A 23,893-nucleotide genomic window follows, 5' to 3' on the forward strand; every position below is an offset into this window, starting at 1 on the left:
GAGTGGGACGGTTTACCAGGGGAATTGGTAGTTCATTAAAAAAACATGAATCGATGCTTTTCTCACAATTACAGTGATTAACTCGACATGTTTCTACAAGGTATGTTAGAACAGCAGTAATATACTGATTGGTGTCTTCAGTTAGCTGTGCAGCTAACTAGCGGTAGCAGGGACGAGTCAGTGAACGACTCAGTGGGGAAGAAGAATCATGACTCATGATTCAGTAAAGTGAATCACGGGTTTTGAACGATTCGTTCAGGAATCGCACAACACTAGTTTCCACAGTTCATCCCTGACACAATGCCTCAGCTCCACACCCAAGCTGCTCAAATGCTCTCCATGTTCGGTAGCACTTATCTATGTGAGCAACTACAGTAGTCCCTCATTTTCCGCGGGGGTTACGTTCCAAAAACAACCTGCAATAAGTGAAATCCGCAATGTAGTAATTTTTATTTTTTTTCAATTATTATACATGTACATAAATGTTTTAAGGCTGTAAAACCCCTCACCATACACTTTATACATGTTTAACAGGCAGGCATTAATCTAAATAGATTGTTTCAGTATTATAGAATGCAGTGGCGGGCGGTGCATTTTACACCTAGGCCTTCAGTGAAGTCCTACTTAGTCCGACTTGAATAAATACCCCTCATAATACCATTATTTGACACCACGGCTTTAGAAATAATGTACAAACACACACTTACGCACTACGACTACTGGGTGTTGCATCACCTCAATCGTGTACAACATGGGATATTTTTTCCTGAGCATTTAAAAATCAATAAACTGCATCAGCAATTAAAACTTATCACTATACGTGGTACTATCAAAGTTATAAATAAAGGGGAATTTAACATTATTTGTCCAAAACGTTTTAAAGTCCACCAAGAATATAGGCAAGCTTTAAATTGCAAACTTGCAGTTTAATATAAGAAAGACTGCAACACAACGGCCACATTTGTCTCGTTGTGTACTTCCACTACAATCACACAGCTGCACCGGATATACTGCACAGTATATCTGTGATTTTATTTCGTTATCATGTTAAATAAATAAAATGTTGGTACTCACCAAAACGGCTGTCCCCCAAAACAGTTCTTTGAAAACAAAATCCATTCTCCTTTCTTAAAGTTCCTAAATCCAGTGTTGCTCCAAACATTAAATCGATCCCTTGCAAACAAAACGCATTCCCAGCAGAACAATTTGCAGCGACCCTCAGAAGCTGTAAGCCAAAAGTTTGAAGCCTGGAAGTGGCGTACAAATCCTTTCCCCACCTGGACAGGTTAGCTAGTTGGACGACGTCGGCTCACGAGAGCTAGCTTCTCTGTAAAGGTCCGTCTTGAAAATGGCCTTTCAAGAATATCCACAACCAAATCCACACTTTCCCCTCCTTTGCCCATTGTGGGTAAAAAACGCAGGAATAGTTGTGGTTTTATTTTCGGTCGGTTGCGCCGTACCGGTGTACATTAGCTGATGACGCAATATGCATAGCGCTGCCCTCTCACACGGAGTATCCAATCACAGGCAGGAAGGCCTTACTTTCACCAACTCGTGATCTGATTGGCTATCGCAACTGTCTAGCAACTCTAAGAGCCGATCACAGGACGCGTTATTGACTTGTAATGTGAGACAAGCAGGAAGGACTTGTTTCACCAACTCGTGATCTGATTGGCTATCGCAACTGTCTATCAACTCAACTCTACGAGCCCGTTCACTCACACAACACAGACGGCAAGCAGCGCTGATTATGAAGGTCTCGGACGGATAGTATTTGCCACTGGTACTATGTAATCCGCCTGGCAACACAAGCTAGCTGAATTCTGATTGGATAAAAACTCTCACCTAAAAATACATCACTGGAATATAATATGACATGAATGTGAAGAATATATATATATATATACATAAAATTAAATTGATTTTATCATAAATATGATAATGTATTCTTGATTTCTGGTTATGTTAGGCAAGCAGAGAAGGCCTTGCAGGCCCTGACCGCCCGCCACTGATAGAATGAAACCAAAGATCAAAACCTGTTTTCAGAACGAAACATTTGTTTGAGAAATAAAAATATATAGTACGTACAGTAAACGTTTTCCTGTTAATAATGTTAAGGCGTGCAGGTCGAGGAAAGAGCCGCTTGGAGTGCAGAAGAACAAATATTCTACTCGTGCTGTCTTTAGCCTCTCATGCTGCTTTATTAGATAGCTTAGCACAGCGGAACGGCAGCGGCTACATGTATCAACAGGAAGAAACGAAACCCAAAAGGGACGTGACGTTTATGCTCCTACAAAATAAAAGCCTCTTTTTACACCGAGAATAAGAGCGCTATTAAACAAACGCTTAACAAATAAATATGATAGCTTTTAGAAATAACGAATTTAATTTTAATGATCAACCTACGAGGTTGAACACATGAGAAATGATTAATAGCGACTCGTGCGTATTTCACAGTTCCTCCGACCGCGCCCAAACCTTGCGCCGTTTCAAGGCGCGTTCAAGTGCAAAAAAAAAATCGGAAATTGCATTAAAAAACTCCACGAAGCAGCGAAGTCGCGGAAAATGAACCGCATTATATCGAGGGACTACTGTATTCTCCTTGATGAAGATGACGAAAACATCTCACGGGACACTTCTGACTAAAGAACACCTTCACCTTCATTCAATATTAAGGGTTTCCTCAGCTCAGAGACATTGATGAACTAGCATCCAAGAAAAGATGCCAGGTATCTGGCTTGGGCACATCACATTAGATCAGTATGTTGCAAACTGAGCAGTAATTAATGCTTTCTTTATGCTCTTTTTCTTGCTACTCCAAGGCTTGAATGGTTGGTTCATTCATTGTTATTTTATTTTCAAATTTATTAGCCTGTGGAAATACTTTATTTTCAGAATCAGAAGGTGTTTATTGCCATTGTCAGTGAGGGTTGTGCTACATGTAACAGTAATGACTAATATACAAAAAAACATATAAGTACAGACACATCACAAAACAGCAGCAGCAAGAGTGGATACACAGATGTATATTAGCAGCAGTAAAACTAGCGTAATCACGCAGTGCAAAGAGAACAGTGCAAGTTATCGGTTATGAAATGTTCAGGAGTCCGGGACAGAATTATTAAGCGTTCATGAGTCGGTGGCGCAGGTGGTTGAGAGTCCTATGATCGAGAGGTTGGCGGTTCGATTCCAGGCTCAGGCACACGTGTACACTGTCGTTGTGTCCTTAGGCAAGACACTTCACCCACATTGCCTGTGTGAATGTAGTGAGCGAGTGAATGTCGGTGGGGGTCAGGGAGACTGATGGCTCGGATTGGCAGCCTCGAAAAGGAGGCAGATTTCTGAGTACCTAGAAAAGCGCTATATAAAATCAAAATATATTATTATTATTACAGCCGAGGGGAAGAAGCTGTTCTTGTGGCAGGAGGTTCTGGTCCGGATGGACCGTAGCCTCCTGCCTGAGGGGAGAGGGTCAAAGAATCCGTGTCCAGGGTGAGAAGGGTCGGCTGTGATCCGACCTGCACGCCTCCGAGTCCTGGAGACATACAGGTCCTGGAGCAATGGCAGCTTGCAGCCAATCACCTTCTCCGCAGCACGTACAATGCGCTGCACTCTGTGTCTGTCCCTGGTGGTGGCGCCAGTGTACCACACTGTGATGGAGGAGGTGAAGATGGACTCCACAATGGTGGTGTAGAACTGCACCAACATCTGGGTCGCAGCTTGAGTTTGTTGTATTGTATTGTATATGTTTTTTTTCTATTTTCAGCCTTCTGAGGTAAATATTCGACTTCCCCTGCTGTGCACCAACTGCTGCACCTCCAGCCATCAGTCCGTCAAACTGATTAAGTTTGCGGACGACACCACCCTCATCGGGCTCATCTCGGACGGTGATGAGTCGGCCTACAGGAGGGAAGTGGACCGGCTGGTGTCCTGGTGTAGCAGCAACAACCTGGAGCTGAACAGCCAGAAATCAGTGGAGATGATCGTGGACTTCAGGAAAGTCACAGCCCCACCGCCCCCCCTCGCCTTCACAGACTCCCCTACCCCCATCTCCATCGTGGACTCTTTCCGCTTCCTGGGCACCACCATCACCCGGGACCTCAAGTGGGAGCCGACCATCAGCTCCCTCATCAAGAAGGCTCAGCAGAGGATGTACTTCCTGCGGCAGCTGAGGAAACTCAAGCTGCTACCCAGATGTTGGTGCAGTTCTACACCTCCATCGTGGAGTCCGTCCTCTCCTCCTCCATCACCGTGTGGTACGCTGGCGCCACCACCAGGGACAGACACAGACTGCAGCGCATTGTACGTGCTGCGGAGAAGGTGATCGGCTGCAAGCTGCCATCGCTCCAGGACTCGGAGGCGTGCAGGTCGGATCACAGCCGACCCTTCTCAGGCTGGACAGGGACTCTGTGACCCTCTCCCCTCAGGCAGGAGGCTACGGTCCATCCGGACCAGAACCTCCCACCACAAGAACAGCTTCTTCTCCTCAGCTGCAAGACTTAATAATTCTGTCTCAGACTCATGCACATTTGACAACCGGTACTTGCACTGTTCTGGTTGCACTGCGTGATTATACTGGTTTTACTGCTGCTAATACACATATGTGGATCCACTCCTGATGCTGCTGTTTCTGTGATGTGTTCTGTACTCGTGTTTTCTGTAACTTAGTCTATTCTAGGGCGTACACTACAGCCTAGCGCTCTAGCTAGCATCTATTATTTTCGTTACTGTTACATGTTGCACAACTTTACCGAGAAAGATTCCTAGTCTGTGAATCCTCATGAACAATAAACTGATTCTGATTCTGATCATTCATACACAGCTCCTGTCTTCTTCAGTGTCTTGGGTAATGTAATTTACTTCCAGGGGTGTGTTTCTCTCTCCTCCTCGTTAGGCTATAATTGGTCATTTTCTTCTGATCCATTAGTAGATCTTCTTTAATGGGACAGAGACCAGTAACATCTCTGGTGGCCTGCGGACCAGAGATCTCACCACTTCCTCCCATCCTCACTGCTTCCTCCCACCCTCACGGCTTCCTCCCATCCTCACTGTTTCCTCCCATCCTCACGGCTTCCTCCCATCCTCACTGCTTCCTCCCATCCTCACGGCTTCCTCCCATCCTCACTGCTTCCTCCCATCCTCACCACTTCCTCCCATCCTCACTGCTTCCTCCCACCCTCACGGCTTCCTCCCATCCTCACTGTTTCCTCCCATCCTCACTGTTTCCTCCCACCCCCACTGTTTCCTTCCATCCTCACTGTTTCCTCCCATCCTCACTGCTTCCTCCCATCCTCACTGCTTCCTCCCATCCTCACTACTTCCTCCCATCATCACTGCTTCCTCCCATGCTCAACATTCTCATCCATTAGTGTTCTATGGTTCTATGGTTGCTTCCACCTACAGTATTTTGGTCAAAAATATTTCTCAGTTCTTAATGAGACAATGACAAACGTCATGCAAAATGTTATGTTGACTTTGACTCTTTACTCTCAGATAAATAGTTTCTGTAATTTTGTGATTTAAAAACATATACTGTTAGATATTCTTCGATAAACGTTTTATTTAAGTTTTTTCCTTACCCCCTTGTTATTTTAGATTGTACTTTTATTTAGTCTGTCCCCCAAAATAAGAAATGTCACTAACAATCTAATCTAATGCTTCTCTCTGATTGGTCATTCTGATCAACACCATTCAATTTAGAGATGTGATGCTGTTATGAAATATATGTTGATTGGGGAACACAAGCATGGCCACAGTGAGCCGTCTGGAGTTGTGCCCTAACCTGGCAGTAGAGGGCAGTGTGCTCCTTCCCACTCGTTTTGAAATGTTGAAAATGCTCACTGTTTGCTGTTCATCACTTTGTGCTTCTATCTGTCTCACTGCACAATCTGTCCTCTACATACAAAGGAGTGTGTGTACGTTTGTGTGTGTGTGTGTGCGTGTGCGTGTGTGTGTGTGTGCGTGTGTGTGTGTGTGCGTGTGCGTGTGTGTGTGTGCGTGTGCGTGTGTGTGTGCGCGCGTTTGTGTGCTCGGTGCAAAAAACACCGTCTGCTGACACTGAAATGAACAAAATATCCGCTTTATCGCTTCCCTCTCTCTCTCCCTCCATCTTTATCTCCCCCTTTCTCTCTCTCTTTATTTCTCCCCTCTCTATCGCTCCCTCCCTCTCTCGCCCTCCCTCTCTCTATACCCCCTTTCTCTCTCCCTCCCTATATCTATCTCCCCCTCGCTCTCTCTCTCTCCCCCTCTCCCTATATCTCTCCCCTCTCTCTATATCTCTCCCTCCCTCTATCTATCTCCACCTCTCTCTATACCTCTTCCGTCTCTCTCTCCCCCACTCCCTCTCTCTATCTTCCCCCTCTCTCTCCCTCTATCTCTCTCTCCCTCTCCCTCTATCTCACACCCTCTCTCTCTCTCTCTCTCTCTCACTCCCTCTCTATCTCCACCTCTCTCTCCCTCTATCGCCACCTCTCCCCCTCTCTCTCTCTCGCTCCCTCTATCTCACCCCTCTCCCTCCCTCTATCTCTCTCCCTCTATCTCTCTCCCTCTTGCTCTCTCCCTCTATCTCACCCCCTCTCTCCCTCTATCTCCACTTCTCCCTCTCCCCTCTCTCACTCTCGCTCCCTCTATCTCACCCCTCTCCCTCCCTCTCTGTGGGTGTAATCGGAATGTATCTCCCCTTTACTGTATTTGTTTTGAGGAAATAGGAGCAGGAAGGTGATGAACTGTCACATCATGTTCATCCCCCTTCAGGTAACCATGGAAACATGAAGAGGCTATACATTTAGCTGTAACGTGCACGAGTAAAAAAAAAAGGTTCACGTTTGCAGACTGTTTAATCATTTATTTTAGTTTTATTTCACTTTGTTCCTCCTCTCACTCAAACCCCTGCTGACTAACTCATAAAATATGACCCTTAATATTTGTCTGGTAAACGGCTGCCTCTTAATTATGATAAGTCTCCATAATTATAAGATATGCTACTGATATATATTTAATCATATGATACAGATTCTAGATTAAGAGCACCATGGAACCTGCTCGCTGGGGCAGCTATGCAGGACAGCCCCTCTTCCTGTTGGTAATTTCACCTGAATTACGACATCCATTTGTTTCCTGCAGCCAGAACAACCCCTTTCTTTTATCAGTGCAGCACTCCCAGCCCTCTACTTCAATTAGGGATGTGTCAATACTGAATCTCTAGACGAATGCGTAGCGTGTGCTTCATTTGTAGATAAGCAAACACTGATCACAGAAGATGGAAACTGTCTAGAAAGGAGCATGCAGGGACTTTGTCTCACCTCCGGTGTGTAGAGAACACAACTCCTACTGCCACTGAAATAATAATTATATCAAATGTGACACAGCCAGTGAACTACACGGTTTACAGCATCACCCCGAGCCAACACGAGCCAGACCTCATTATGGATAAGATCCAGGTGAAATTCAGTGGGGAGATAGAGACCCCCCCCCCCCCCACCCTACATGACTGTGTCTAATTCCATAAACATCGATCAATAATCAACCGAGATATTCAGGAACACATTTTAAGCTTCATTGACTGCAATGTCAAACAGAAAATTTCAAAGTGATCCAGAATGCAGGATCTCTTCTGGATCATCACCAAGATTTAATCATCTGTTCCTGGTCACATTCCCAAGATGTTCTGAAAATATTTATCCAGATCCGTCCAGAACATTTTGAGTTATTTTGCTAACAGACAGAAAGACAGGCCGACAAACCAGCGCAGGTGAAAACATGACCTCCTCGGTGGAGGTAAAGACAGGATGACAGCGAGCACAGCCGGAGAGCGATGGGATAGGAACCAGTGCATCATGGGAGAAAACGTCCCACACCAAGGTAATGTGTTACTTCCATTAGAACACTGTACACTGCATAGACTTTGCATATTGTGCTGCTGAAAGTACGACCATTTTCACAGACTTGAAAACGTCTCATGAGACTTCCCCCTGTCCAATCAGCAGCAGTGATAAAAACCATTGACGGTGAGACACGCCCACTCAAAGTGACTGTCCTTCATGTTGACACACTGAACAATGTAAATACACTTAAACACTTGAGACACAGCACAAGGATGATGATGAACATTGGGTTCAAATCGCTGTTTGGTCAAGGAAAACAACTTAAAGCTGTTAGTTGTTTCAGATATGCAGGCCTTTTGGAGAACGCTTAATAAAGTTTGACAAAATGCAATACCTCTGATCCGACCTCTTTGGTGACTTTTCATTTCGTGTTATGGGTTATTACAGCCTATACTAGCTCAATTGTTGAGCACACAGGGTATAAATTTACAAAGGCGTCCAAGTACAGAGAGAACTAAGGAAGGAACCTAAAGGGGTCTGTTGGAGGCCTTCACTCCATGGTCACAGGTGGGTTTGTTTACTCTTCAACATTCTACCAGCATTTTGAAAGAAAAATCTGCCTCCTGTTTCGAATGCCCTGCAGTTAGAGAAGAAACAATGGCTTTCTCCTCCAAAGCATAAGGCTGGGGGGGGGGGGGGGGGGGGGAGGTCTTTGTGACTGCAGTGCAACACCTCAACATGGTGCAAAAGGCTCAAGCATATTGGACTATTATTGTGTTTTCCTCTGCAATGTAGTATTCTTAGTCAGGAATACTGCATTGTAAGTTGTTCTGAGGCATAAAGTCATACTGCTGCTCACAAATACTTCTGTACTCCTCAACCACCTTTTCCCATAACTTCATCGTTTGACTCATCAGCTTTATCTCTCTATCGTTTCTACAACTCTGCTTGTCTCCCTTCTTCTTTGAAATGGACACCAGAACTCTTCTCCTCCGTTCCTCTGGCATCTTCTTCCTCTAGAATTGTATTAAAAACTCTACAGCTTCCTCTCCTAGACACTTCCACACCTGCACAGGTATGTCTCTGGTCCAGCTGCCTTCCCATTCTTCATCCTCTTCATCCTTTCTAACTTCACTCGTGCTAATCTTCATCACTTCCTGGTCCACAACAGGTTCCTCGACTCCCCTCTGTTCTCTCTCGTGTTCCTCATTCATTGATTCCTCTAAATACTTCTTCCATCTTCCTGCACACTACTGGCCTCTGTCAACACCTCTAAACTGCTCCGTCTACACTAGATGTCCAGCTGGTGCTCCTCCCTCCACTCTTGTAGGTCACTCTATGTTCTAGTCTCTTCTGGAAATAAGTGTTAACTCCTGCCATGTCCCTCCTTTTGGTAAAGTCCACCAGCATCTGTCCTTCTCGGTTCCTCCTGAACACCAAACTTGTTCATCACTTCTTCATCTCCTCTATTTCCTTCACCAACACGCCCATTGAGGTCTGCTCCAATCAGGACTCTCTCACTGCTAGGATGCTCTGAACCACTTCATCTAAGTCAGTCCAGAACTTCTCCTTCTCCTCTAACTCACCTCCTACCTGTGGAGCGTAAGAACTTCTCCTTCTCCTCTAACTCACCTCCTACCTGTGGAGCGCAAGAACTTCTCCTTCTCCTCTAACTCACCTCCTACCTGTGGAGCGCAAGAACTTCTCCTTCTCTAACTCACCTCCTACCTGTGGAGCGTAAGAACTTCTCCTTCTCCTCTAACTCACCTCCTACCTGTGGAGCGTAAGAACTTCTCCTTCTCCTCTAACTCACCTCCTACCTGTGGAGCGTAAGAACTTCTCCTCCTCTAACTAACACGCTGGAGACACCATGTCTCTCGGCTGGCCTGGGAACGCCTCTTAAAGCAGCGTCACAACTTAACTCCTCTGTTCCCCTTAAAGCAGCATCACTGCTGCTTCCTGTAAATTGTATTACTGTACTTATTTGTACACTTAAGAATTCTATTAGAATCTGCGCATCAGTCCATCCATGCACAATAAGTAACTTACATAAAACCTTTTTAATTCATTCAAATAAGTTATTGAATGGAATAAAAATGTTCTCTCTCTAGGAGAAACATTCCCAAAGTGTTAATGCCAAGCCGCTGCGACCCTGCATGGGTCCTCTGCAGCCTGATGGTGACGTCATCGCCGCTCACTGCAGCTGCATGGCTGGGCTGATTGGCCTTGATTCACTGTTGCTAAATAAAGGCTTTTACAACATGCATGGATAATGTTGTAAAACATGGTGGTGAGGAAGATTCTGTGTGTGCTCTGGCTGCTACAGTTCACTTTGCTGACTCAGGTGCTAGGCCTTGTTAGCAACAATGATGAATCAGTGTGGAAGTGGGTCGACTGCTCACAGGGTGCCATTTTACACTGGGCTTTCCAGTTTCAGATGTTTAATTGAACGGAACAGAAACACAAACATTTAACAGGCAACATAATTGTGTACAACAACAACAACAGTGAAACGTGCTTCGGACCGAGATACTTCACATTTTTGTTGAACTTATGCAGCAAAAATGAACAAGCGATTCCAACATTTCTCTAACTTTATACCTAACGTCAGTCTGAACTCCATTCAATGCTTTCATACGCTTTTTAAGGTCTTAAATTTGGGACACTTCATTGTTCGTGTCGGTGCTGACAAATAAAAGAATGATGGACACAGGAATACTTAACAGGCTTCTTTATCAGGTCCGCTGTTTCGGGCCGCGCTGCAGCTTCCGTACAACAATGCGCATGCACGCAGACAGAGCATGTGATTGGCAGAACACAGAACATCACGTCAGGTCCTGCAACATTCATGTAGTGACTTAACGCGGTGCAGACGCTCTCCATCTCGTTAGGTTCTACAATAAAGCAGTCTAAATTATGACATTCACAAGTTACCAGCTTTTATACAAGACAGTCGCTGGAAAAGGTTCATTCTGTCTTCTTGGTTTTCCCTGTTTTAACGTTCTTTTATTCAGGCCGAAGGATTGTTTAGCTGCTTGGCTAGTTTCGACCACTTCCTGTAGCCTTCGTGTCCGAGGCTACAGTCAAGCCGGTAAACGTTTGTCTGTCTTACGAAAAAGAACGTTTTAAAACAGTTACAGAAGATAGTACTGAGTAAATTTCGTCCGTCAACAAGTAATAAGATACACACCTAACAAAGTGATCTGAGCTAATTCTTGCATCCTTTGAGGGAGCACCTAACATTAAATAGTGTTATCAATGAAGTGTGGAACTCTTTCTATGTAATACTAAATAACAACAAACTCTTCTCCAGCCGCTGAAAGCAACTCATCATCACCAGTCGTCTATGACAGCGTTTCCCAACCGGTGTGCCGTGAGAAATTTTCCAATATCACAATTTTCCTTTTTTTTTTCTAATATCACCTAATGAACATTGTCGGGTGTCTGTGCTGTAATAAAGTGTTTGTGCTGCCCGTAGATCGCTCTTCAGACTTTGAAGTGAACGACAGGAGCTGGTTCCCGTCATTGTGAGCCAAAAAAAATTCTGTCAAAGTCTAACGTGATTGGTCGAGATGTGTGTGTGGGCGTGTGCGTGTCCACAACGAGCAGAGGGAGGGGGGGGGGGGGGGGTTACACACATGCAGCACAGCGAGCGGACGAAACGAAAGGGAGGCAGGGAGAGAGAGAACTTTAGACCAGAGACAAACAACGCGCTAGAAAGGGTAAGGAAAAAACGAGCGATAGAAAACGTAGAAAAATCTGGACACATTTTAATGCGGTTGACACAAAGGCAAAATAAAATAAAGTAAGATCGTATCTCGAGGAGCCGCTTATCCAAAGAAGTGCAGACCCACGGAGCTGGTGGGAGTCCAGGTGTTCAGTCTACCCACGACTTACACACGGAGATTGACACTGTATCGTGGCAACATCTGTCCCCTCAGAGAGAATCTCCAAAACAGGACAGATCATAACAGGAAGGAGAAACAGGATCAGCCCCTCCAAGCTGAGCCACTTGGTTTCCTTTGATGCCAATCTTCAGTAAAACAGTAGAACTGTTACCTGATGCTGCTTTATCTTTTGCACTTTTTAATTTATGTTTTCTTGATGTGTTGTTTGAGATTTACATGCAGAGATTTGACCTTGTTCTCTGTGAGATGTGTTTGGTTTGGTTTTGTATTTTATATTATATAATATGTTTTTTGTAGCTAACAGTGCAAAGAGGATTTAAATAAAGACATTTAATAAACATTTGATATATTGCATGTTTTTACATTAGTAGCTAATTTTACACAATGCACATGATTTGGTATTAAATTAATTTAGCCCAAAACAACAAAAAATCTGAGGAGCCACTTGGGAGCCAAAAGAACCGGCTCTCTTAAAAGAGCTGGAATTCCCATCACTACACTGAACTGAAACAAGATGGTGCTTTAAAGCTAAACTTTGTTGATCTTCCTTTGGACAGTTTTTGGTTATCTGTTGCCAAGGAGTTCCCCATTCTAGCCAACAAAGCTATTCTGACATTGCTCCCGTTTTCAACCACATATCTGTGTGAGCTGAGCTTCTCAAGCTCGATGGCGATAAAAACTAAAAACAGAGAGAGACTGAGAGCTGTTGAGGAAGAGCTTTGTGTGTGTCTTTCTGCCATTACTGCAGGATATCCATTTTGTGTTCATCCAAACAGCCCCAGGTTTCCCACGAAGTATAAATACATTAAAAAACTATATTATTAACTTTATATATTATAATAAAGCTCATCTAATATAATGTGTACTGTGTTAGAACGTCATTTTGTGTCATTTTGGTTGGTGGTGTGCCGCAGGATTTTGTAAATGTAAAAAGTGTGCCGCGGCTCAAAAAAGGTTGGGAAACACTGGTCTATGAGTTACCAAATTAACTTTGAGTTCGCTCGCAGATCTCTTCTTCACCTTTCACAGATACATAAATCCTTCTGACCATCACTTGGATTTGAATCTCCCAGATACAGATCATAATCTAGATCTTTGTCTTGCTCTACATAGAGGTGGAACGCTGCGACTTGTTCATATTTAACCATTCTTTTCTGTTTGGGTTATTTTTTCATGATGTTAAAGTGAAAAAGTGATCCGAATTCCACACCAGTACCTGGATCTGCCTAAAGATGTTTTTAGATATCTTGCAGACGACCAGAGGAACAAACGTCCAAAGGTGATCACAGACTATCCTCCAACTCTTGTTGATGGAGTTCTAAAGACACAGATGGTAGAATTAAAGACGGGTGAATATGTTCCAGAGCTCCTGGAATATCAAAGCGTTTTTATTTCAGCCCGCAAACCTCATGTTTGAAGCAAGAAATGCTGAAAGGCTGTTTGCAAGTCTCCACGTTGTCATAGTGTCGCCAGAAAATACCCAATCTTGTATCATTATCACAACACGGGAACATGAGCAGCACACATACACACACGCACACACACGCTCACACACACACACACACACAGTGTGTGTGCTCTGACTGCTACAGTTCACTTTGCTGACTCAGATGCTAGGCCTTGTTAGCAACAATGATGAATCAGTGTGGAAGTGGGTCGCCGGCTCACAGGATGCCTGACCAAGAACCCCTCTTCAAGAACTAAAGAGGCCGAAGTGGGACAGGAGAACTGGATAGAATGAGCAGAACAAGGTTCCTGGGGCTGCACACCAGAGAACCTCAGGACCCCTCCTCACCCGACAAATCTCTCCTTCAAGAAGACCCAGCAGAGACCCCCCCCACCCCCAGTCTCAGTTTGCTAACGGCTTAGTATCGGGACATCCTGGCTGCTAGCAGTCACTTAGCCTAGCTAGCCTCTCCAGATGTGTGCTTCACTGGGGAGGAACAATAATGATGTGTTTCACGTTGCTATCAGAACGCGGAGATTCAGACGATGAAGCCTTTATTACCTGTGAATGCTTCAGTGCCAGGTCGGTGACAGCCGTTTGGGGGGTGGGGTGAAGCTCATCCAGTAGAATCAGAACGCTATCGTCACGCTGGGACAGGAAGTCGGCACCAACGGGCTCATGTTGGACTTTACAGATGATAGCAGTGTGTTAAGAGGATCGAAATGTTCATCTGACCGACGGGTAGCAACGATGCACGATGGAGGGGAGGAAGGTGCTATCGTGATGCTCCGGAGGACGATCACACGGCACCGTAAAGCCCGGCGCTGAGGCCGAAAGCAGGAAAGCAGGCATCCGAGAACGCAAACATAAAGGACTCGGAACGGGCGCTCTGTGCTGCTGTGCTGCTTTGCACTCCTGTCATTTGATTCTGTTGCTGCGTATATATCTCGTTGTTTTAGAAGATGTTGTTTTTTGTTTTATGTTCCTCTCTGTTAAGCCGTGGGCCTTCACAGAATTTCGTTACGTTAGCATAATGACAATAGAGAATCTTGAATGTTGAATAAAGCAGCCTCGGCGCCGAAACGAGAGGCTGTGCAGAAAGTCAATCACTCAAGTATTAAATGAGGCTTTGTGTCCTGCAGGCGCTTTTAAAAAGTCACGCAATGCAAAAGACGAGGAACAGCTCAGCCCGGTTAGCAAGCTGCTGCTCAAGCAGCCTCGCGATGACCTCATCACCAGAGACAAGTGTCAGTCGCCCGAGGTCACCGAGCTCCTGGCAGGTTTGGTGGATATCCTCCTGCCCGTCGGAGGATCGATGGTTCTGTGGATTCAGCAGAACGTATTTCCCTCTTTCCCAGTCATCCCGTCCGGCCGAGGACTTCCTCTTCCAATTATGTGTTTCCCTAAATATTGAAATATTGTTCTGAGCCTGGAGTTTGAATGTGCATCAGGTGGTGTCGTGGCTAAAAGTAGTTAAATCAAGATCTGAGTCAAACAGAGTTGTCTTTTTATTAAAAGTTAGTAATTAATCAAAGCAGGCTGGTGGGATTTACACAATCCGGTGTGTCTGCGCAGCATAACAGAGGAAAGGGGGGGGGGGGCATGAATCAAGATGGAAAGAACAAAGGGCTTCGACTCATTATTATTTTTTTAAGGTTGAAAGGAGAAGAATCCCGTTATCTATCTATGATATGAAACAGAGTACAGGGTTAGGGTTAAGCCCCTCCTCCCACCCCTCGCTGGAGTTCCGCCTCCTCCCAGGCCTCGCTGGAGTTCCGCCTCCTCCCAGGCCTCGCTGGAGTTCCTCCCTCTGCCGTCGCTGGAGATCCGCCTCCTCCCACCCGTCGCTGGAGATCTGCCTCCTCCCACCCATCGCTGGAGTTCCGCCTCCTCCCAGCCCTCACTGGAGATCCGCCTCCTCCCAGCCCTCGCTGGAGTCCCTCCCCCTGCCGTCGCTGCTCCATCAGCACGATGACGGGAAAAGAGAAAAACACCACAGGCACTGCAAACTGCAGGAAGAGGCTCTGACTCCACGTTTTAGAATGAAAGCATTTGATTATCGCTGCTCGTTTGCATGCTGGGACAGAATTACTGCTGCATCCAGTCCCTGCTGAAGGCCAGGAAGCTCGGAGGCTTTCATCTCTGACATCTCATGTGCTTTATCAAAAGCCAATGGGCTGGCCTGTTGACGTCCCCAACATCAGTAGCATCAACACAGCGCTGTGTCCCTCTGTCCTCTGCTGGGGACATTCCTGAAGGGATGATTCACCTCCGATGTGTTTACAAGGACAATGAAAGACAGCGTCAGCGCTCTGGTTGTTTTAATGCTCACATTATTGACCTTGTTCTGGAGGGGTGACCTGCTGGAGAGCGGCCTCAGGTAGTCCACTAACACTGGCCGTCCCTCCAGGCCGTCCCTCCAGGCTGTGGACATCACGTCCTCCTCTCCACCACTTCTAACGTATATATCTAAGAGTTCTTGGTCATGTCTTAAAGTTCCACAGATTTCTTCTGGAGCATCGGGGGGGAAGAGATGATGCCCCCCCCCCCCCAGCCTCACTCCTGTATGGAACTCTGGAGTCGCTCGATCTGAAAGATGAACTAACCAGGACAGAGATTCGTTTCATTCATCCACATACCGACGATATAAAAACCAAACTCAAAGTACAGCGTTGGGAAATCCTACCTGTCCATGATGAAGGCTTTGTGGTGATGAAGACCACGTTTCCTGTCCATAATGTCTGAGGCCCATCCAGGAGCTTCCTCCAGCTGTGCACGCTGTCCCATTGACAGAACTAAGCGCACTGATGATCTCTCGTTCTCTGCGTTTCTCTTTCCTGGACCAGTGGTCACACTTTTCAGAACCTTGACTGAGACTTCATCCTTTATGTCCCTCTAGTGTCCTTAGAATCCACTTTGTCTTCCTTTTCTGTTGTGAATCTGTGTCTGGTTTGTACACGGCAGCATCTCAGGACATTCATTACAAGTTGCCTTAGCTCCAAAATGTAATTCCCCCGTCGGTGCATGTTTCATTATTCCCACTGGAGATGTTCTCATCTCCTTTTTTGTGTTTTTGTCCAGACCAGATATGAGAGGAGAATGAGAAGAACCCACGATGAAGAAAGTGTTCTCTTCCTCTTCAGACGCGTGATGCCGTCTTCATTTTGCTCCTCAGCGAACCCTAATCACATTTAGTTTTATTTCAGTAACTATCCCGGGGCGAAGTGGAGAACAACAAACATTCAACAATCGCTCGGGCGAGTCTGAACACACAACAATCATTTCCTTTGCCTTAACACTTCCTGAGGTTGTCCTCGTCTCTCATGTCCACCGTGCGACAGGACTCCTAGAAAACGCTTCACTTGAAATCTAACTGCGATTTTCAGCGTCTCCTCATCCGTTGCTGACGTGTCTCTAAGAGGCTGGTCTGGAGGTGATCCTGCATCCGGCGGGGGACAATCCTGTCCATTACCGCCGGCTGTCCCTGCAGGCTGTGGACGTCACTTCCTCCTCTCGCCAGCATGTCTGCATCCATCATAAAGAGGAAAATCAAGAGGAAATTTCAGATGGAAAAAGCAGAATGGCTTTTCTTTCTTTCTAGAATCTAGATCAGGGGTCCCCAACCACCGGGCCGCGGCCCGGTACCGGTCCGTGAGGCATTTGTTACCGGGCCGCAAAGAAAGAACAACTAATGTACACAACGATTATTAGCGTCTAAAAGGTGTTTTATTTTGAAAAACGACCAGATTTTCTCCAACGTAACAATCGCGTCTTGATACGTTGCTAAAAAAACAGCCGTGAACTCGCGAAAATTAATAAAAAAAAACAAAAGTCGTTGGAGAGCTTCTTTGCTAAGGAAAAAAGTCCAACTGAGGAGGAAGAAGAGGAGGAAGAAGAGGAGGTGATGACCTCCAAGAAGAGAAACCAGGACTAAGACTTAAAACTCGGGTTTTAACAGCTGATTCGCTCCGTTAACGAGAAATGAAGAGTTCAAACCTGCTTCGGCACAAAGAGACCAGAACCCTAGATTAAAAAACAAGAACCCGGATTAAAAAACAAGAACCTGGATTAAAAAACAAGAATGTGGAATTTATGAAACAAAAAACCATGAAGGACAGAAGTAATTATTGGGACCACAATTTATGGTGAGTAGATATTGTGTAACTATTAATTATGTATTTAATAGTTAAAAAGGTTGGGGACCGCTGATCTAGAGGATGAGATCCTCAACACAAAACCAAATGTTGATGTTGATTCCACAAACCAACAAATATGTGATGAAGCTGGACTGTCAATGCAAAGATTTCTGTTGCTACGCAACCAAATAGAGCAGAAAGATGCAGCAAAGTTCCCTTGGGCACTACAGCTAACAAAGCTAGCGCTAAAGGCAGCCAATGATCCACGAGTGGGCGAATCAGGGCCTGCTTGAGAACACGACTGCAGTTCAGACGTCAGCAGCGACGCTTTCATCTTTCATCAAGCGCACGTTGCAGCGGAGACGGAAAGCGCTGCGTCGTCAGGGATCTCTGCAGGCGGCCGCGCCGAGACGCAGTCGGGGTTTATAAATTCCTTTGGGGGTCCGTGGGCGGGGGCAAAAAGACGTTTTAGCTTTGCTGACTGGGACATGCTAGCCACACAGCGCTAACGGGAAGATGCTCGCTTGAAATGCTCAGCGTAATGGACGCAGCATAATCCCACCATCAGAGCGTTTGTGTCCCCCCCCCCCCCCCCCCCATTGCAGTGGTGGCTGTCCTCACTGCAGGGTGATTGATAACGACAGTTGGTTCTGTTATCTGATCCCAACCCTCACCTGCACCTCAGCGGAGTAGAGCCCTGTTATAATGCTTGACAGCAGGAAGTAAGACGCAGGAATACTGGTGGGAGGAGAGGATGCCCCCCCCCCCCCCCTTCCCCCCCCCGGGACGGAGCAGCGCCGAATACGGATGAGCCTGGATTGGATCATAAATGCTGCATTTAACAGCGAGCGCTGCATGTCGAGCAGAGGAACACGCGCTGACCTCGCCGCCATCGATGGCTTCAGCCACGCCCCCGTGCTCATGAGAACCAATCTGAGCATGAGGATCCCATTCCTTTGCTTTAGTCTTCAGTTAAACGGAAGATGGGCTCCATTTCTTCCCCTCTCTCAGTCCACCGCTTCTTTATTGGTGCAGCCAGAGAAACGTCTCCGTCCTGGGAAATCTGTTTCAGGCACAAAAACCATCGAAGCTCAAATCATGTTTCCTTTATCTGATGTCCTTCTGCCTGTTTACTTTCCTCATGTCAAGCTGAAGCAGCAGTATGACAGTCTGTGATGTCTTTACTTCTACTGAAGGGGGTTTAGTTTCCACACCTTTGATGTTATTTACATCGGATATCTAGGAATATGTTAAAATTACTGCCACGGAACTTGTTTACTCGTTGGAGGGATGAAACTGTGGTGCAGATCCAGGAGAGATTTGATGTTTTCAACATTTTCTCTCTATTGGTGTAAAAAGTAAAGAGATTAGTCCTTATTACCCTCGCCGAAGAGGAGGCGAGGGTATTGCAATTGGGTGCGTTTGTTTGTCTGTTTGTTTGTTTGTCTGTCCGAGCGCATAACTCAGAAACTAGTAACCCAATCAACTTGAAATATTTACACAAGCAAGGTTCTGTCCGTGGCTCGGTCCTCCCCGAGAATGGCGTTGATCCGGATCTGGATCCAGATTCTAGAATTATTTTTACATCTGGAATTGTGCCTCTGCTGTAAACTGCCACTTTAAGAGGGAGGGACACGAATGGCATGATGGGAAAAAGAGTCCAGAAGGAGTCTTGTAGTACGTTCCGGAGCAGCAAGCTAGAGCAGGTTTGGCCCCTCTGATCCGGAAGCCCTGTTTACTGTCTCACAAGATCCAATAGTCTATTGGAGGCGGGGTCTGCAATCTCTGATTGTCTTTCTAGTTCTAAATCTTCATCAAAGAAATGTATATAGATTGTAAAAAAAAAAAGCTAGGAAGGAAGGAAGGAAGGAAGGAAGGAAGGAAGGACGGAAGGAAGGAAGGGAGGGAGGGAAATTGTAAATGTTATGTAATTATGGGGTACATTTTCTTCTTCCGGTAATATGCATGAATTTCCCTGGGATTAATAAAGTATTCATTATTTATCAGCAAACCGACGTTCTGTTCACTTGAACCTCGTTCCAGCCAGACGTGATGTCATCGTTTCATTATTGTCCCTCAGCAGGAACCCCCGAGCCAATTAGAACTCCTGTGGATTCCTCCACTCTCTCGTGGGCTCCACTAACAGCTGCTCCATGTGAGTGAGTTTGAACCAAGCCCTCGGGGACACTTGATGAGCACTAACGGCCTAACGGACGCCGTCCAAACCCGCAGCTCCTGATGGAGGATCACAGGAAGAATAGATCAGTAGCGCCACAGCCTGGCTCGTCTGCAGAGCTGCATGCTGCTCAGTGAAAGCTGCTCGAGAACGGTTTGTGTCAGACGTGTGCAGAGTTCCTGGGTGCGACCAGAGATCACACAGGAAGCTCCTCCCCTGTTTGGTGGAGGTGAGGAGATGGCGACAGGTGAATGAAGCAACCTGCATGAAGCAGCGTGAAGGAAGAAGGAAGCCCCGACACAATTTGAGTGTATCTTAGACTTCATGAGGCAAACATGATTACGATGATGATTATCTTACAACGTTCTGCCTCCCCCAAATGGAGATAAAACGCTTTCATGGAATCAGCGAGCACTTTTCACACTTTAGACGACGTTTGATATCAATAATGAGACGGTCACGCTTTAATGAGGATCCGTGATCCCTGCAGGGGAAGTGCACGTTTGTGACGTGTGTGAGATATTTGAGTTATGCAGCACGCTCACAATACACAGGGTGCACAAACACTCTTAGTTTCTTTATCTCTACATACTTTGTGGTAATAATCACACACATAGATTAATCACATATAAAGCAACACATTGTTAACTGATACATGGAGGGAATAAGTCAGGGCCCTAACGGCCCCTCCCAGGAGGAGGGTGTAAGCACCCCCTGGGGGGAGGGTGTTTTGACGCCCACTATAAAGATAACTGCCGTAGAACATTCGGGACTCTTCTACAGAGCCCCTCCCCCCCCCCCCTCCCCCTCCCCCCGCGTCTGTAGGAGAGTCCAGCGCTGTGTTTCCTTACCAGCTTTGTACTTACTGAAAACCTTCAGTAAACTTGATTCGTTTTATAATCCTGACTCATTATTGAATAAACACCTCCAACACGAGATATAATAAAAGAACCGGGGGAAAAAGGAGAAATCTAACACGAGACACTACAAAGTCTTCATGTTGGTTCCAGTAGAGCTGCTTGCACGATGCCGGATGGACGGACGGACGGATGCATGTCTGCTTCAAAGTGAACGCTGATCTTTTATATTAATGTGACGCTCTGGTTGTTCTCAACCTGCAGAGTTTGTTTCGTTCCTTTCGTTGTTGTTTCTTAACAAAGTCTTTGTTTTTAATCTGAGGGCGTCGGTTCTAGATGGAACGTATTTGGGTGGTCTTTATGAGGCTCCACGCTGGTGATGTTTGACCACAGGGTAGCTTGAGATGAGAGCGAGCAAAGACCACGTATAAATATTATAAACATCAGAATGAACTAACAGGAAAACACCTGAGCTGAACGGAAGGATGAAAATGTAAATGCAGAAAAAAAGACAAAAGAATATTCACCAGATCGCCATAGCAACGGCTGCACTGCCCTTCCAGCAGTTCCCGCTCTGAGGAGAGAATCGACGCTCAACACGCGACATCTCAGTCACGCATTTATTAAAAATGAAACACAAACCAACAAATGACACAGGGAGGACATAAAGAATCCGGCTGTCGTTACTTCGTACAGATAATAATCAATCGTTACTGATGATCTGCAGAGAAATACCCAAAGTATTTATACACAGAGAAAGCAGCACCAAGGAAACGACTCAAGGACAGTCCTTTATTGATCGAGTGAAATGACGCTGTCAGAAAGTTTTTGGCGTTCCAAAGCTTCAGAGATGACGGCCGTCCACCATGATTCTAGGTTCTGTCCAAGGTTTCTGCCTGTTAAAGGGAAGTTTTTCCTTGCCTCCGTTGCCAAAGTTCTTGCTCTTGTGGGTCTAGTTGGGTTCTGTCTCTTCCTGCTAATCCTGTAAAGCCTTGAGACGACTTCCTGTTCTGATCTGGTGCTGTAGAAATAAAACTGAATTGAATTGAGCTTGGAGATTGTCTGGTGGTGGTGGCGGCTGATGGATCTGAGTAGCTGAGTGGGCGGCGATGGGAGGGTCAAAGACATGCGGAAAAACACGAGTTATATTTAATAAGATCACAACAAGAACAACTGGACGTGTAGGACCAGCTGATGAGCAGCAGGAAGACCGGACGGTGCATCGGGTCAAGTCCCAGCCCTTCCTCCCTCCCTCCCTTCCTCCCTTCCTTCCTCCTCCCTCCCTTCCTTCCTTCCATCCTTCCTCACTTCCTTCCTCACCCTCCCTTCCTTCCTCCTCCCTCCCTTCCTTCCTTCCTCCATCCCTTCTTCCATCCCTTCCTCCCTCTCTCCCCCTCCCTCCCTCCTTCCCTTCCTTCCTCCCTCCCTCCCTCCCTCCCTTCCTCCCCTCCCTCCTCCCTCCCTCCCTCCCTCCCTCCCTCCCTTCCTCCCCTCCCTCCTCCCTCCCTCCCTCCCTCCCTTCCTCCCTTCCTCCCCTCCCTCCTCCCTCCCTCCCTCCCTGCCTCTCTTTATATGCGTCTGCCGAGCCCCCGTCAGTCTGCAGAGTGCATATAAAACTAAAGGCATGTAATAATCCATTCGACGGAGCAGCAGCGTCGCCTCCCTGCCTGCTCCTCGCTCCTCGTTTCCCCCTTTTCTTGGAACAATAGAGTGTTATTGGCTGATGGACTGAAAATAGACGTCCATTCTTCATGCAGCAAAGGAAAGTGCTGCGACTTTGTAAAACGGTGATTGAGTTGATTTCCTGGCTCAGAGGACGCCGAGGAGACGGGAATCGTTCCCGTAACACGGCACGCCTGCCTGTGACTGATGAAGATAATTGGGTGGCTGTGAGGAAGAACAGCGAGATGAGATGCGTCCCATTTACACATTATGACAAACAAACTCCTCGATCCCACGGGGGCCATCGCTCACGCTGGCATCCTCATCAGCCATAATCCAGGCCGTCGGATTAACCTCTTCCACAAGCCACAGGGAGCCCAAGCTAGAACATAGCCCATTCATCTTCATCTTCATCTTCATCTTCATCTGTTTGCTCCTGCTGCAGGATTTTTGGTTTGATCCATTCGATTTCATGGATCTCTCTTCACCTTTTTGATCATTCAGTGCCTGAAACTAAATGATTTAATTGTCTGAAGATGAGCATCCACAGGTTCAGAGTACTGCCTGAAAGTACATCCAGAATATCGTCTGAGCGTAAGAGTGAACGGTTGGACTCCTGGACAATAAGCCAATGTGCTCGATGGGGATGATCTGATTGGCCGAGCAGCAACAGCTGATGGCAGAGGCCTCCCTCCCGCTGACGGGTTTCCACCTTCAAAGCGTCTGCAGCAAGTCCTAGAAACACAGAGGGTGAATTCCGTTGATCTCTGACCCCAGGAGCAACAATGGGGGGGGGGGGGGCTTATTAATATAATAATTACAGTTTATAGGGAAGCATGGATTTTGAATCAGCACTGTGAGACGAGGCGGGTCTGAGGATCCATGCTGTTACTTCAGGATGTGCTCGGATTAAATGCCCCTCTGATTAAATGCCCCTCTGTCTCCCCTTTAAGGTTTATGATGTCAACAGTCTGGGGACACATTTCGACCTTGCAGCACAGTTGAGCGACGGTGATTTGGCAGCAGCTCAACGTTGCTCTGGAAGGTTTTTAAGCGCAGATCTTCTGCCACGGAGCAGCATCCTGATAACACAACCATTATTCCTCGTAGCTGCAGTTTGGTATCAGCTAGGCGTGGTCGTGTTCGTCATCAGGACTCAACCAACCAATGAGGAGCGGCGTAAATATTAAACGTCAGAGATGATGGCAGAATAAAACTCACACCCACTTTGCTTACGTCATTGTTACTTTGAGTTGGGGACAACAAAGTGCAAACACTGGTTCACATACAGGACAGGAAACGCTGCAGCGCCCCCATGCTGCGGCGCAGCACGGCGGCTGTGGAGGACACGTCTGCCAACGCTGGAGAAAGAACTCGGTGATCCTGAGAGCTTCAAACCAAAGGTTCTGACCAGTTGCATCGGATTTATCTGCCTCTCGTGAGTTTGAGATAAATGAACACACGCACACACACACACACACACACACACACACGCACACACACACACACACACGCACACACACGCACACACACACACACACGCACAGTGTGTGAGAAGGTCTGCTGTATGAGCCAGGTTGCAGTTTTTCTCTCAAGGGATAATTTCACACTCTGATATTTGAATAATTTGCTTTCTGTAGAAATGACATGAGCAGAGGGCATTTACCCACAATGCAGCCTGCCCCTTAGTACTGGTGCAAGTACCCAAAACTGCCCAAAACACACACGTGGCGGTGGCCACTTGTAATTAGCTGCAGGCGCAGCAGACGTCGTCGTGCTCGATGCGAGGTGGTGGAGCGGATTCTGCAGGGATTCTGCAGAGACCAAATGATTCTCTGATGTTTCTTGCATTGCTCTGCTTCAGGCTGAAGCCAAATGGCTTCG

Source organism: Brachionichthys hirsutus, chromosome 14 (genome assembly GCF_040956055.1).
Source record: "Brachionichthys hirsutus isolate HB-005 chromosome 14, CSIRO-AGI_Bhir_v1, whole genome shotgun sequence".
NCBI classification, from domain to species: Eukaryota; Metazoa; Chordata; class Actinopteri; order Lophiiformes; family Brachionichthyidae; genus Brachionichthys; species Brachionichthys hirsutus.